The sequence below is a fragment of the Lynx canadensis genome, chromosome B1 (assembly GCF_007474595.2).
Source record: "Lynx canadensis isolate LIC74 chromosome B1, mLynCan4.pri.v2, whole genome shotgun sequence".
NCBI classification, from domain to species: domain Eukaryota; kingdom Metazoa; phylum Chordata; class Mammalia; order Carnivora; family Felidae; genus Lynx; species Lynx canadensis.
Window position 1 is genome coordinate 136,189,679 of NC_044306.2, and position 12,241 is coordinate 136,201,919.

The following is a 12,241-nucleotide window of genomic DNA, read 5'->3' on the forward strand; positions in this document are numbered from 1 at the left end:
TAGGCTCTGAGCTGTCAGCACAGACCCCGATGCAGGGCTCAAACCCACAAGCTGTGAGATCATGACCTGAGCTGAAGTTGGACACTTAACCGACTGAGCCACCCAGGTGCTCCTCAGTATATTTGATTTTTATTGCTACTATCAAGTTGGTCAAGTTTTATTTGCTACATACTCATGTGTAATAAGTATTAATGGCATTCAGAGTGCTGATTTTATTCTGGGATCTATAATGGTTTTTAGTTTTTCCAGATGGAGCAATAAATTTAAACATAATTTAAAAATGGTACATTTGTGATACTGTAGTATACATCCTTAACTCTTCCTTATTTATTTTACCCGTCCAAACTATACTCCTTAGCTCTAGATTCATATATCCAACAGCTAGTTTAGACATACCTACTGAGATGTTCCATAGGCATGTCAGCCTCAACCTGTCCAAACCTCAACTCCTAACCTTTCCCCCAAAATGTCCTTCCTGTGCCGCCTGTCTTCTCAATGTGAGGAAATGCCATTCTCATCTACCCTGTCCTGAGTGGAATCCAGGCCTTCATCTTCTACTCCTTTGTCTTCCTCAGTTTCCACCCCCAGGCACATACTAGGTCCAATTGCTTTTGTCTTCTAAGTATTTCTCCTCTTCTGCTTCCTCCTTAGAGGCCTTGATTCAGGCCTCTGTTTCTCAGCTGAAGTGCTACAGTGCCCTTCTATACATACTCTCCTTAGCTGTAGTCACACTTCTGCTCATCACTTCCTCTCACCCTGTTTCCAAAACAAATTTTCCTTTTTAATTTGGAAAAATACACGGTTATGATCTTTTCAATATGCTTTTTTTCCTCCTCTTTAAAACCTTTTAATAGATTCTAAGCCATGAAAGAGCCATTAAAGCATGGGGTCCTATTCTGTACAAAGCTCTGTGTTTGTGACCAGGCTCTAGCTTCTCCAGTCTCCTCTCTGACAGCCATTCATTTGTTCATTAAAAAAAAAAAAAGAAAAAGATTTGAGTGCTCTGCAGAGTTCTAGGTGATGGAGTTTTATCAAGGGACTTAAATTCTAGAGGGGGACAGATGACAAGTGTATACTATTGTCAGTTGGTAATGAGTGCAATGGAACAACATAAGGCTGGGTAAGGAGTTAGGGAGCAGTAGGTTGCTGAGGTGTGGGTGTGGTGCCATTTATAGAGGGCTGTATGAGAAGGCTCTATTATGACATCTGAGCAGAGACTCAAAATATTCAAGGGAATGAGAGTTTTAGATCTGCGAGAAGAGCAGGTGCTGAGGGGAGGGTGCTTGAGCTGTCTAGACAACAGCAAGGGGTTGGCGGAGGGAGGTGAGAGCTGGGGTCAGGCTAGTGGAGGCTCCGGCAGACCAAGCAGGCCAGCGTGAGGACTTTGACTTCTGAGCTCAGTGAGTTTGACCCTAGAGTGCGTCCTCTCCATGGACAGAGATGCATTCCTATCTCCTACTTGAGGTTTCTGAAGTATGCCACCTCTCTTACCTTAAGCCTTTCCTTCTACTGGGAATAGTGCTAGATTATCCCTCCTCTGTGTTCCCTTAGCACTCTTTGTCATACCCGTACTTAATAGCTGCTTTGTTTGTCTCCTCTCCCTAGGCTGAGGCCCTAAATTTTTTTTTTTAAACCTCTGAATTCCTATTTCATTGAATTAATGTCTGTTGAATTTTAGAATTGCTGAAAATGGGATTAATTACTGAAAACTGGGTAAGAGGTACTTAACAGTACTGTGTAGTGACTGCTACCCTGATGTGAATGTGGATTCTATGTTTTGCTGACCACTGTGCATTTAGTGCTGGAGCAATGAGCTGTGCATAATAAGTGCTCAGTAAATACTGGGTGAATGATTAAGTGCACACCCGTGTACCAGCCTTTGCCTGTTCTTTCTTCTGCTTCCCTTAAACCCATGGGCAAGCTTCCCCCAAATCTCTTAACTCTTTCTCTACTGCCTTATTTACCCTTTCTCTAATCACAAGCTCAAGAAATGACAAATACTTCAGAAATTTTTTCATTCATTCATTAGCAGCGAATGTAAATGTAACAGAGAAATGTAGATAATTTCTCTCCAGGCTAAATAGATGGTGGTCATTGCACAGTTTTTGGTTCATTTGCACTTCTGTTTTCCTTTCTTTGGCAGGAATTTTTGGGGGCTATTTTATTACTGGGCCTTTGACTCTTTAATAAACCACTGATAGGTCTAGAATATCACTTCTATAAACAACTCAAGCAGGAGCAGGGTGTGAAAAGTCTAGTACTAGAAATAAAATAGACAGTATTTCTTAGTGAGTTTCATTTGGTTGAACAAACAATTAGAGTTGGTGATTTACCTTACTATCCTGGTGCAGGCCTTTGGGGAAATGGCCGGCTCTAGCAGGGAGTCTTCAGCCCAGAACATCTAGGTATCATCTTAAGCCTGGAACTCTTACCAGTAACTCTTGAATCCCTCAGTCCTTACATCTCGGGCTTCCACATTCTGACTGTCTCCTTCCCCAGTACCTGCATGTCTTTGAGCCTGCAGGGAAAGGATGGTGGGAGATCCCAAGTGTCCTACCCGCAAAAGCTGTAAGAAGAGGCAGAGCATTTAAAGTACCATATGTTAGGGATAGGAATAATTTTTCCATTTATGTTTTACTAAAAATCATTGTGTGCAGTAGGCTGTCTTATGTATAACATAAATATTGGATTATTGATCTTCCATAGTGTTGTAATCCATTGTGACGGGCCTGGTGGTGATAGGTCCTTTAGTGTTTTAGTACATGAAATACTTTGTATATCTTAGTCTGCTTATTGTGGGTACTATTTGTATTGTGACCAACAAAATTATAATTTCACTAAGTGCTGAGTTTTTGTTTTGTTTTGGGTTTGAGTTTTTTTTGTTGTCGCTGTTTTAATGGTTATGCGTGAGTAGGGCCTTCATTTTATTTCTCTAATAGAGTGGTCTTACTATTAGATTTGTACGTTGGTTTTCTTAGGTCAAGGAAAATTACTAGTGACTTAAGTTTAAGTTCTCTCACAAATTAAAAAAAAAAATCGTCCTTGCTTCTATTTGTATGCAGTATATTAGCGTATGAGTTGGGATAATATTAATGCATTTAGTTATTTTAAGTTCAATATATCATTGTTTGTGCTATTCTGCAAAAGAGTATTATGGTGGTCAGGTGCTACAGTACCTGAGCATGCTTGAGACTTGTGGGTGCACTTTGACAACCCTTTCTTTTTGTTACGCTGACCCAGCAGCAGACACTGCTAAGCCTTAGGAAAACTGAATCTGCTTAGCAAGGAAAACAGACTTAGGTGGTACTGGTACCTACCATCCATTTTGGTGAAGTTACAAGCTTAGATTAATAACTAAGTCAACTAATTGTTGTGAAGCTATAGTGGGTTTAAAGTACTGTACTTGTATTTTGGAGTCTAGAAGACTATTGGATGAGAATTTTTTTTTCCTAATAAACTAATTACAGTTATTTGTTCTTTTGTGTATGGCCTAATCCCTTTAAAGTATTCATTATTACTACTTATGAAAGATAAGTGCCTATTTATAATGGCACTTCAGAGGCCCAGAAATTAAGGGATTTGAATTCTTGCTCTACCTCTGCCATTAGAGAGTTGTGTTACTTTGGGCCTGTGACCTGTCCCATCTGGCCTCTGATTCTTCATCTGTTGACAGTCCTTTCTACTGCAGAGCCCTTAGATAAAATAATAGTGATAACTGAGTTTTGACACTAATTCTTTTTGCTTTCCTCAGTTCTTAAGCCCTTGGTACCTATGTTGTGAGAGGGATCATGCTACAGGGTACTTTTGACACAGGTAAAAGGTATGTTGTCAATACTTGATGAATTTGCTGCATTTTTAATTTTTTTTAATTAAAAATTTTTTAATGTTTATTTATTTTAGAGAGAGACAGAGTGTGAGCAGGCAAAGGGTAGAGAGAGAGGGAGACACAGAATCCAAAGCAGGCTCCAGGCTCTGAGCTGTCAGCAGAGAGCCCAGCGTGGGGCTCAAACTCATGAACCATGAGATTATGACCGGAGCTGAAGTCGGACACTTAACTGACTGAGCCACCGTGGAGCCCCTGCTGCATTTTTAAATAGCAGTTCCAGCTTCCTCTTCCTACAGGTTTCTCCATAGCCTGTTTTATTCTTCTTCAGCCAGTGTAGACTTAACGAGGCCAGTTAATTTAATATTAGCCTAAGAAAAGTAAGAATTTGATACGTAGCCAATATATTTTTTATTGAAGTATAGTTGGCATATGGTGTTCTACTTAGCCATTATTTGATATAAAAACTCATGCCAGAATTAGTTTGTATTATTTTTTTTCTTCAGAGGGGACAACTAATTTGTTTATATCTGCATAGAACCTTGTAGGTTTATTTCTTGCTCTAAGTAAAACATCCACACACATAAATTTTACTTTATAAATTGCATAATTTAGGAGATGATTAATTATTGTATGTGGGATTCAATATTTATTTATTTATTTTAAAGTTTATTTATTTTGAGAGAGAGAGAGCGTGTGTATGCACGCAGGAGAGGGGCAGAGAGATGGGGAGAGAAAATCCCAAGCAGGCTCTACTCTTAGCATGGAGCCCAGTGTGGGGTTCAATCTCATGACCCACCAACTGTTAAGCCACCCAGACACCCTTAGGACTCGAGGCTTTTCTCCTCCTCCCCCTCCCCCTCCCCCTCCTCCTCCTCTTCTTCTTCCTCCTCTTCCTCCTCTTCCTCCTCCTCTTCCTCCTCCTCTTCCTCCTCCTCTTCCTCCTCCTCTCCTCCTCCTCCCCCTCCTCCCCCTCCTCCCCCTCCTCCCCCTCCTCCCCCTCCTCCCCCTCCTCCCCCTCCCCCCTCCCCTCTCCCCCCCCCCCCCTCCCCCTCCCCCTCCCCCTCCTCCTCCTCCCCCTCCCCCTCCTCCCCCTCCCCCTTCCCCTCCTCCCCCTCCCCCTTCCCCTCCTCCCCCTCCCCCTTCCCCTCCTCCTCCCCCTTCCCCTCCTCCCCCTCCTCCCCCTCCCCCTCCTCCCCTTCCCCCTCCCCCTCCCCCTCCTCCCCCTCCCCCCCCTCCCCCTCCCCCTTCCCCTCCTCCCCCTCCCCCTTCCCCTCCTCCCCCTCCTCCCCCCCTCCCCTTCCCCCTCCCCCTCCTTGTCTCCCTACCTTCCTTCAGGGGAATGCCGGAGAGAGAGAATCCCAAGTAGGCCCCACGCCACCAGCATGGAGCCTGATGCAGAGCTCAAACTCATGAACTGTGAGATCATGAACTGAGCTGAAACCAAGGGTCGGATGCTTAACTGGTTGAGCCACCCAGGCGCCTCTAGGACTCAGCAGTTGAAAAAGAATCCCACCAGTGGCACTCCTGACTGGCTCAGTTGGTGGAACACGCAACTCTTGATCTCAAGGTTGTGAGTTTGACCTCCACGTTGGGTATAAAGATTACTTAAAACACATCCTTGAAAAAAAACAAAGACAAACCACAAGTACCTTCTCAAAATATCCAGATCTCTTAGTATGTTCTGAGTGTTTGAATTTGGGAAAGCAATGTATATATTTGCTTTCACTTCTCTAACATTTATTCAAACTGTATTACCTTACTGATACATATATTTTTTATGTATTTTTTTAAGTTTTTAAAAAAAATGTTTTAATGGTATTTATTCTTGAGAAAAGACAGAGACAGAACATGAGCAGGGGAGGGGCAGAGAGAGAGAGGCAGACACAGAACCCGAAGCACGCTCCAGGCTCTGCGCTGTCAGCACAGAGCCCGACGCGAGGCTCGAACTCATGAACCACGAGATCATGACAACCTGAGCCGAATGAAGTCAGACGCTTAATTGAGCCACCCAGGTGCCTCTGTGTTTGTGTATTTTGAAGTAATTATAAAATACAGGAAGTTGCAAAAATTGTAGAATCCCATGTACCTTTCACATATCACCCTTTACCTAGTGGTAACATTTACATGACTATAGTATAATACTGATTTGTGTTTTATTACTAAAAGCATAATGATCTTGCTTATTTTGAAAAATGTTGACAAATACAAGAATGTTGATATTTATTTTCACCTCAGGGTGAAGAGGTTAGCATTTACAAATTCAGATTCTGTGCCTTATATCTGTAGGTACCAGACAAAGGTCTCTTTCCTGCATTTGCTGTAAAAAGGGTGACAAGTAACTAGGCAAATGGCTGATTATTTTCCACTGGGTAGTTCATTCATAGCACTGGATACAGTCATGTAAAATTTCAGTTACACGGCATTCTTAATTCTGCTTTGCTGGACTTCTTTATTTAATCATTACTATATTTGCTTACTGTGAACTTTCATTCTTAACATGCAACAGAATATAGACAAAGAAATATTGGACAGTTAGTTAAGGCGTATTTATTAAGTACCCTCTATCACTGTACTGAATATAGAGGAGATTTTGGAAAAGCAGAGGGGTATTTATAGTGTAGATGAATAAACAGCTGTAGAACATTACCACATATTGTATAATGTATTTCAGCAAGTTTTATTCTCTAAACACATACACATAGAGATATAATTGGCCCTCAGTAAGCATTTGTTGAGTGAATGAATGTACTTAGGTAATAAGCATGTTGTCACAAAATTATGTAAGTCTTAAGAAAATAAATGTTTACTGTCACTCTTAGGAATTCTAAAACTATTCATTATCAACTGAAAGAATGATAATACATGTTTTATTATGTTTCTTTATTCTTTTTGCCCTAGAAATCTTTTGGTAAATTCATAATCAGTTTTCCTTGATAAAAGCCTGGGTCTCTCTGACTCTAAAGCCCAGGTTCTTTCCCCATGGCACATTGCTCATTAAGACACAGTATTAGGTGATTTAGATGATAAATGCCATGTTTAAATAAACAAGTATGAAATAAAAATAAACTCTGTGTCAGTTGTTTTTAGGAAAATCATTGATTTGCCTAATAATTTTATTTAGCTTGACTTGTGTAATGACTAGTGACTAAATTAGATCAAGTATAAGGGGTTCAGCTGGCTCTAAGAACCTAGTTCTTATTTCCCAAAATGATGATACACTGTAAATAGACTCTAAAATGATACTAATAATGTATATTAGTAATTCTATAATTTTTCCTAAATATCTATTAAATGTTTTACAGTATGCTGTGCTGGGTGCATTGGGAGCTACATGGATGTCTAAGACATGTATAGTTTTCTAATACCTTTATTATATGGTGAAGGTAAGATAGATTCATAAGTAATTGAACAGTATGTGATTAGTCTGTGAGGTACAGAAGTTCTGTGGATGCTTAGTGAGTAGAAAGGTTACTTTTAGTTGAGACAATTAGGGGAACCTTAAGATGATGTTTGACCTGAATATCAGGGAGATTGATGGGATTTCCTTGGTGAATATTGAAACTTGCTTATGTCAGAATTACAGAAATTATAAAATAAATCGATTTTACTGTCAGATGAGTTTTCTAGGAAGAAATTAGTCTGACTTTAATATTTAAATAATGAAGATAAGGATTAGGAATAAAGTAAAACATTTAGGAAAACTATTTGTAACATGAAAACTTTACTTCTGCTCCTGAAGTATTTTAGAGCTAGGTCACCCTGAAAATTGTACTAAATATGATTTATTCTTTTTAAAGATAATTTGATCTGTTGGATTAATGACAAATGTGCTATATATATTTCATCTTAGTTTGGTAACTCCAAAAATAGGTGAGTTATCTCTTTGGTCAAAATGAGAACAGTTTTATTGCTGTTTTATTATTTCTGAGGTTCCTGTGTTTAAAGTATTTCTATTCTCTCTGAGTGAAATGTCATTGGAAAACTTATCTTGACATTGTGAAGTTCATTGCTAAGAGGTAGCTCTTGGTGGCAGCTTGAAGAAGAGGCTGGAGGAAGAAGGAAAGGGACAGTGGGGTTGAATGACAACACCATGGGAAAAGGAGGGGGAGAGAGGGAGAGAAAGAATTTTGTATAAAAGAGAATTGTTCTACCTGAGGTTATTCAATGTAGCCAATGCTATGCTGGACCTAGTCAGACCTAAAGCATTTCTGAAAGCTATAGTGTCTTGGCCAAACCTATATAAAGAGCAGAAAATATTTTGAGTTTGCTTTAGTTATGTAATAAATATTAGTGGAGAATGGTGTCAACACATTCATTTGTGTTCTCCACCTCCTTTTCCACAGAGACCTAGATTTAAATCTGAGTCACCAGAGTAAATAAGTTCAGTGATTCCCAGCTTGTGTTAGATTGCATAACCTAACCAACCACATGGGTTGGCATAGGTGTTTGTACTTTCGGGAGGGTGTGGGAAAGCCGGACAGGACATGGCAGCTGTCGAAAGGCATGAAGGCTACCATTACCACCGACATGTACTCGTGTGTTTGGGGCAGGGCAGGAGAAATACATGCCGAATAGCCTTTCTGAGATGACAATACTTAAAATACTAGTGATCTGTAGGCATAGCTTGGAGAACAGTATTGTATCTTTCTTAGAAAGCTTATTCTTTTTTTTTCTTTATGAGTTTGCATGCACTTTGAATTTTCTCAGCCTAAGACATTCATCAAAAATGAGCCATTTTTTGACTGTTGCTTGCCAGTGTTGAAAGATCTTTAAAAGGATCCTCATATTCTAGCCTTTCTTCCTACTCTGCTTGTTAACACCTACGTTAAGTGTAGATTTTAATAGTTGCTTTGCATATCCTGATGTCAAAACATCATTCCAGTCCAGTCCAGTGAGAATCATTTGCCAAGTGCTATTTTAATGGAAGAGTTGCATTCCAGTACCTAATTGTTGTTTTGGTGGTATTATTTAATACAAGCATGCTTATATCAATTAATCACATCTGCATGTGTTTTTTTTTTTTTTTTCCAGTTTTGTTAAAGCTTAGAAATGCTCTTATAGCATGCTGATTTTGGTATTTAAAACCTTTTTGTCTCATCCTTCTGAGTAGCAGAGTTAAGTACTATACACAAGTTTTGAGTTTGGTGCATTTCATCATCTACTGTCACTAAGGGGTCAATAAAATAGTCCTATTTTTACAAAATTTTTTAAAGATGGCAAAGTGACTACTTTAGTAAAGAATCCTCTGGCTTATTGGAGTTACAGTTAAAACTAAATTACGTTATTATTTTCCCATCATATCTGTTTTCTTCATGAGAATTCAACTCACTATAAGGTGTCTGCGAACAGCAGTTTAGAAGATATATTAGCCAGTTACTTATTCCCAGATGCCTGTAATAAAATGGATTTTTAAAAAATAAATATTAAACATAGTGTTAGATTGAGGAAACGGTTATAGTAATACAAAATTGGAACAGAGGAAAATAATTGCCTGGTGAAAGGGTAAGCATAAATGAAATTAATCCATGGTACGGGATGCATTTTTCATTGCACTTAATGATCGATAGGGAATTGTTTTGGGGAAGAGGAACTTAGAACTCATATCACACTTGGTTTTGTTAGAGTAAGGTTTTCCCTGGAAGTTGTCATTCCACAGTGACTGTATTGCGGTCTAAGTTGAGTATATTTGACACTCCTTACTATCATCTGAATTCTTGATTGTTTTTTTCAGTCAACAAGAGTTTTGTTTTGTTTTTTAAGTTTATTTAAGCAGTCACTACACCCAATGTGAGGCTTGAACTCATGACCCTGAGATCCAGAGCTGCATACTCTACTGACTGAGCCAGCCAGGCACCCCTCAGCAAGAGTTTATGAACTGTCTACTTTCTGTGCTGAAAATGTCAAAATGATAAAATACTACTCCTCATTTCAAAGAACTAGTAAACTACTTTGCCTTATGAACAGATAATTACTAAATATTGTGGTAATGTCTGTTTTGAGTTTCATTAGCTTCCTTCTCTAGCCACAGTATTTGAGGTTCCTTACTAGTCATTGCACTTGTTCGTGCTGCAACTCTCTGGGCTTACCTAGGGTAAGTACACACACCTTTTTCCTTGAATCTTGGGCTGCTTTGCAGTTTTTCCTTATACCTGTGATGATCCCATTTGTGGCTTGATCTTTTTAGTTAGGAATCAAGGTAGGGAAAACCAGGAGAGGGAACTTTAATGAAGGTGTAATAATAATAACGAAGCCAGACTTTGGAGAAAGTGAGGGGAATCCCATATTGGGTACCAAATAGAATTAGAAGTTTAAGTTTCGTAAGGGAGTATTCAGCATTGATCAGAAGAAATACTAATTGGGTCGCCTGGCTGGCTCTGTTGGTAGAGCATGTGACTCTTGATTTCAGGGTTGTAAGTTCAAGCCCCACGTTGGGTAGAGAGATAATTTAAAAATAAATAAAATCTTAAAAATAAGGGGAGATATTAATCTATATGACTAGACATATGCACTGTTTTACTGCCCTGATATACCTTATCTGTTTTATTAATTTCTTAATCAAGAAATTACTGCTTAGAACTCTGGGGAATAAAATGGTTGGTCATTTCTATATGCTATAATAGAATATATTTATAAAATGTAATATAGTCTTTGTGTTTTTCTCTACTTTAAAAAATTATAATCTAATGATTAAAAAAATTTTTTTTGGCATATATATGTCCAAGAATCATATTATGTTATTTTAATATAACTGTATTACAAAATTTACAGTCCTACCATTTAGAAAATAATTTTTTTCTTTTGCTCATGTGTTTATTTGTTTCTAAACTCTGTAAGTTTGCTTACTTGTACAATATCTCAAGATTTGATAGAGTTTTGTTGTATTAATGATATGATAGAACATGGCCAAGTTTTAGACTAGGGCAGAGGTTACTATTATACAGGACAGACTGGAAGGAGTCCACACTTAGAAATAGTACTGCATGTTGCAGCCATTCTCGTTTAAACTACAGGTGTTGAGGAAAGGTCTCTGGTAAGCCATATTAGGAATAGGACGGCCAGGGAGCCATCCATGCAACCTTTTGTTATGTGAATTTGAGGTAAAGAAGCACATGGAATCTTAAAGAAAGAAAGAGAGAGTGTGCGTGTGTGTGTGTGTAAATGAATAAAATAAGTACCTATATGTACACACGTATGAGTGACTGCCAGAGAATTCTGTTTGTGGATACTGGACCTGATTTCTGTCCTTGGGATTGGGACTGGTAACCAAAAATAGGTGTCCCAGTCCTAGGAAGAGAAAAGGCAGGGACCAGACTGGGAACCTCTAAAAGTGTCAAAACAGAAGCCTAGTTATAATAACTGAGGTATCGGGGCGCCAGGGTGGCGCAGTCGGTTAAGCGTCCGACTTCAGCCAGGTCACGATCTCGCAGTCCGTGAGTTCGAGCCCCGCGTCGGGCTCTGGGCTGATGGCTCAGAGCCTGGAGCCTGTTTCCGATTCTGTGTCTCCCTCTCTCTCTGCCCCTCCCCCGTTCATGCTCTGCCTCTCTCTGTCCCAAAAATAAATAAACGTTGAAAAAAAAAAATTAAAAAAAAAAAAAATAACTGAGGTATCAACAGGGCTAAAATGGCAGAAAGGGTAAGAATAGGGCAGAGGATGTATCAGAACAAGCTAGGATCCCTTGTCATCTAATCTGGGGTGTAAGGGTTAGGTGGATTAGTGTTAATAACGACTTGATCTGGGGGCGCCTGGGTGGCTCAGTTGGTTAAACCTCAGACTTTGGCCCAGGTCATGATCTCTCAGTCTGGGAGTTCGAACGCTGCGTTGGGTTCTTTGTTGACAGGTTAGAGCCTGGAACCTGCTTCAGATTCTGTGTCTCTCTCTCTGCCCCTCATGCTCATGCTCTATTTCTCAAAAATAAATTAAAAAAATAAATTAAAAAGTAACAACTTGATCTGGAATTGAAGATTGGGGCTAAAACTGCTGTCATGAGTCTGTGTTGGTGACCTAGGATTTAAGTAACAGGAGAAGCAGGCTGGGCTTGACTTTTTTTTTTTTTTTTAACGTTTTATTTATTTTGAGAGAGAGAGAGAATGTGAGAGCAAGCCGAGGAGGGGAGGAGAGAGAGAATCCCAGGCAGGATCTTCACTGTCAGCTCAGAGTCTGATGTGGGGCTCAATCTCCCCAACCGTGACATCATGACCTAAGCCAAATCAAGAGTCAGCTGCTTAACTGACTCAGCCACCCAGGTGCCCTTTGACATTTGTATGCTAAATATCTTTTTATTTTAAGTTTATTTATTTTGAGAGAGAGACAGACAGCATGAGTAGGGGAGGGGCAGAGAGAGGGAGGGAGAGAGAGAGAATCCCAGGCAGGCTCCTCACTGTCAGCACAGAGATGGATGAGGGGCTGGAGCTCAT

The 12,241-nt window shown here is 39.7% G+C and overlaps 1 long non-coding RNA gene across 1 annotated transcript; it reads left to right on the forward strand.

Moving 5' to 3' along the window:
* The first annotated feature begins 1,151 nt into the window (after positions 1-1,151).
* Positions 1,152-11,925, forward strand: LOC115512460. Its single transcript, XR_003968391.1, has 3 exons — positions 1,152-1,162; positions 10,964-11,187; positions 11,431-11,925. It is a non-coding gene; the product is annotated as an uncharacterized LOC115512460 (long non-coding RNA).
* The last annotated feature ends 316 nt before the right edge of the window (positions 11,926-12,241 follow it).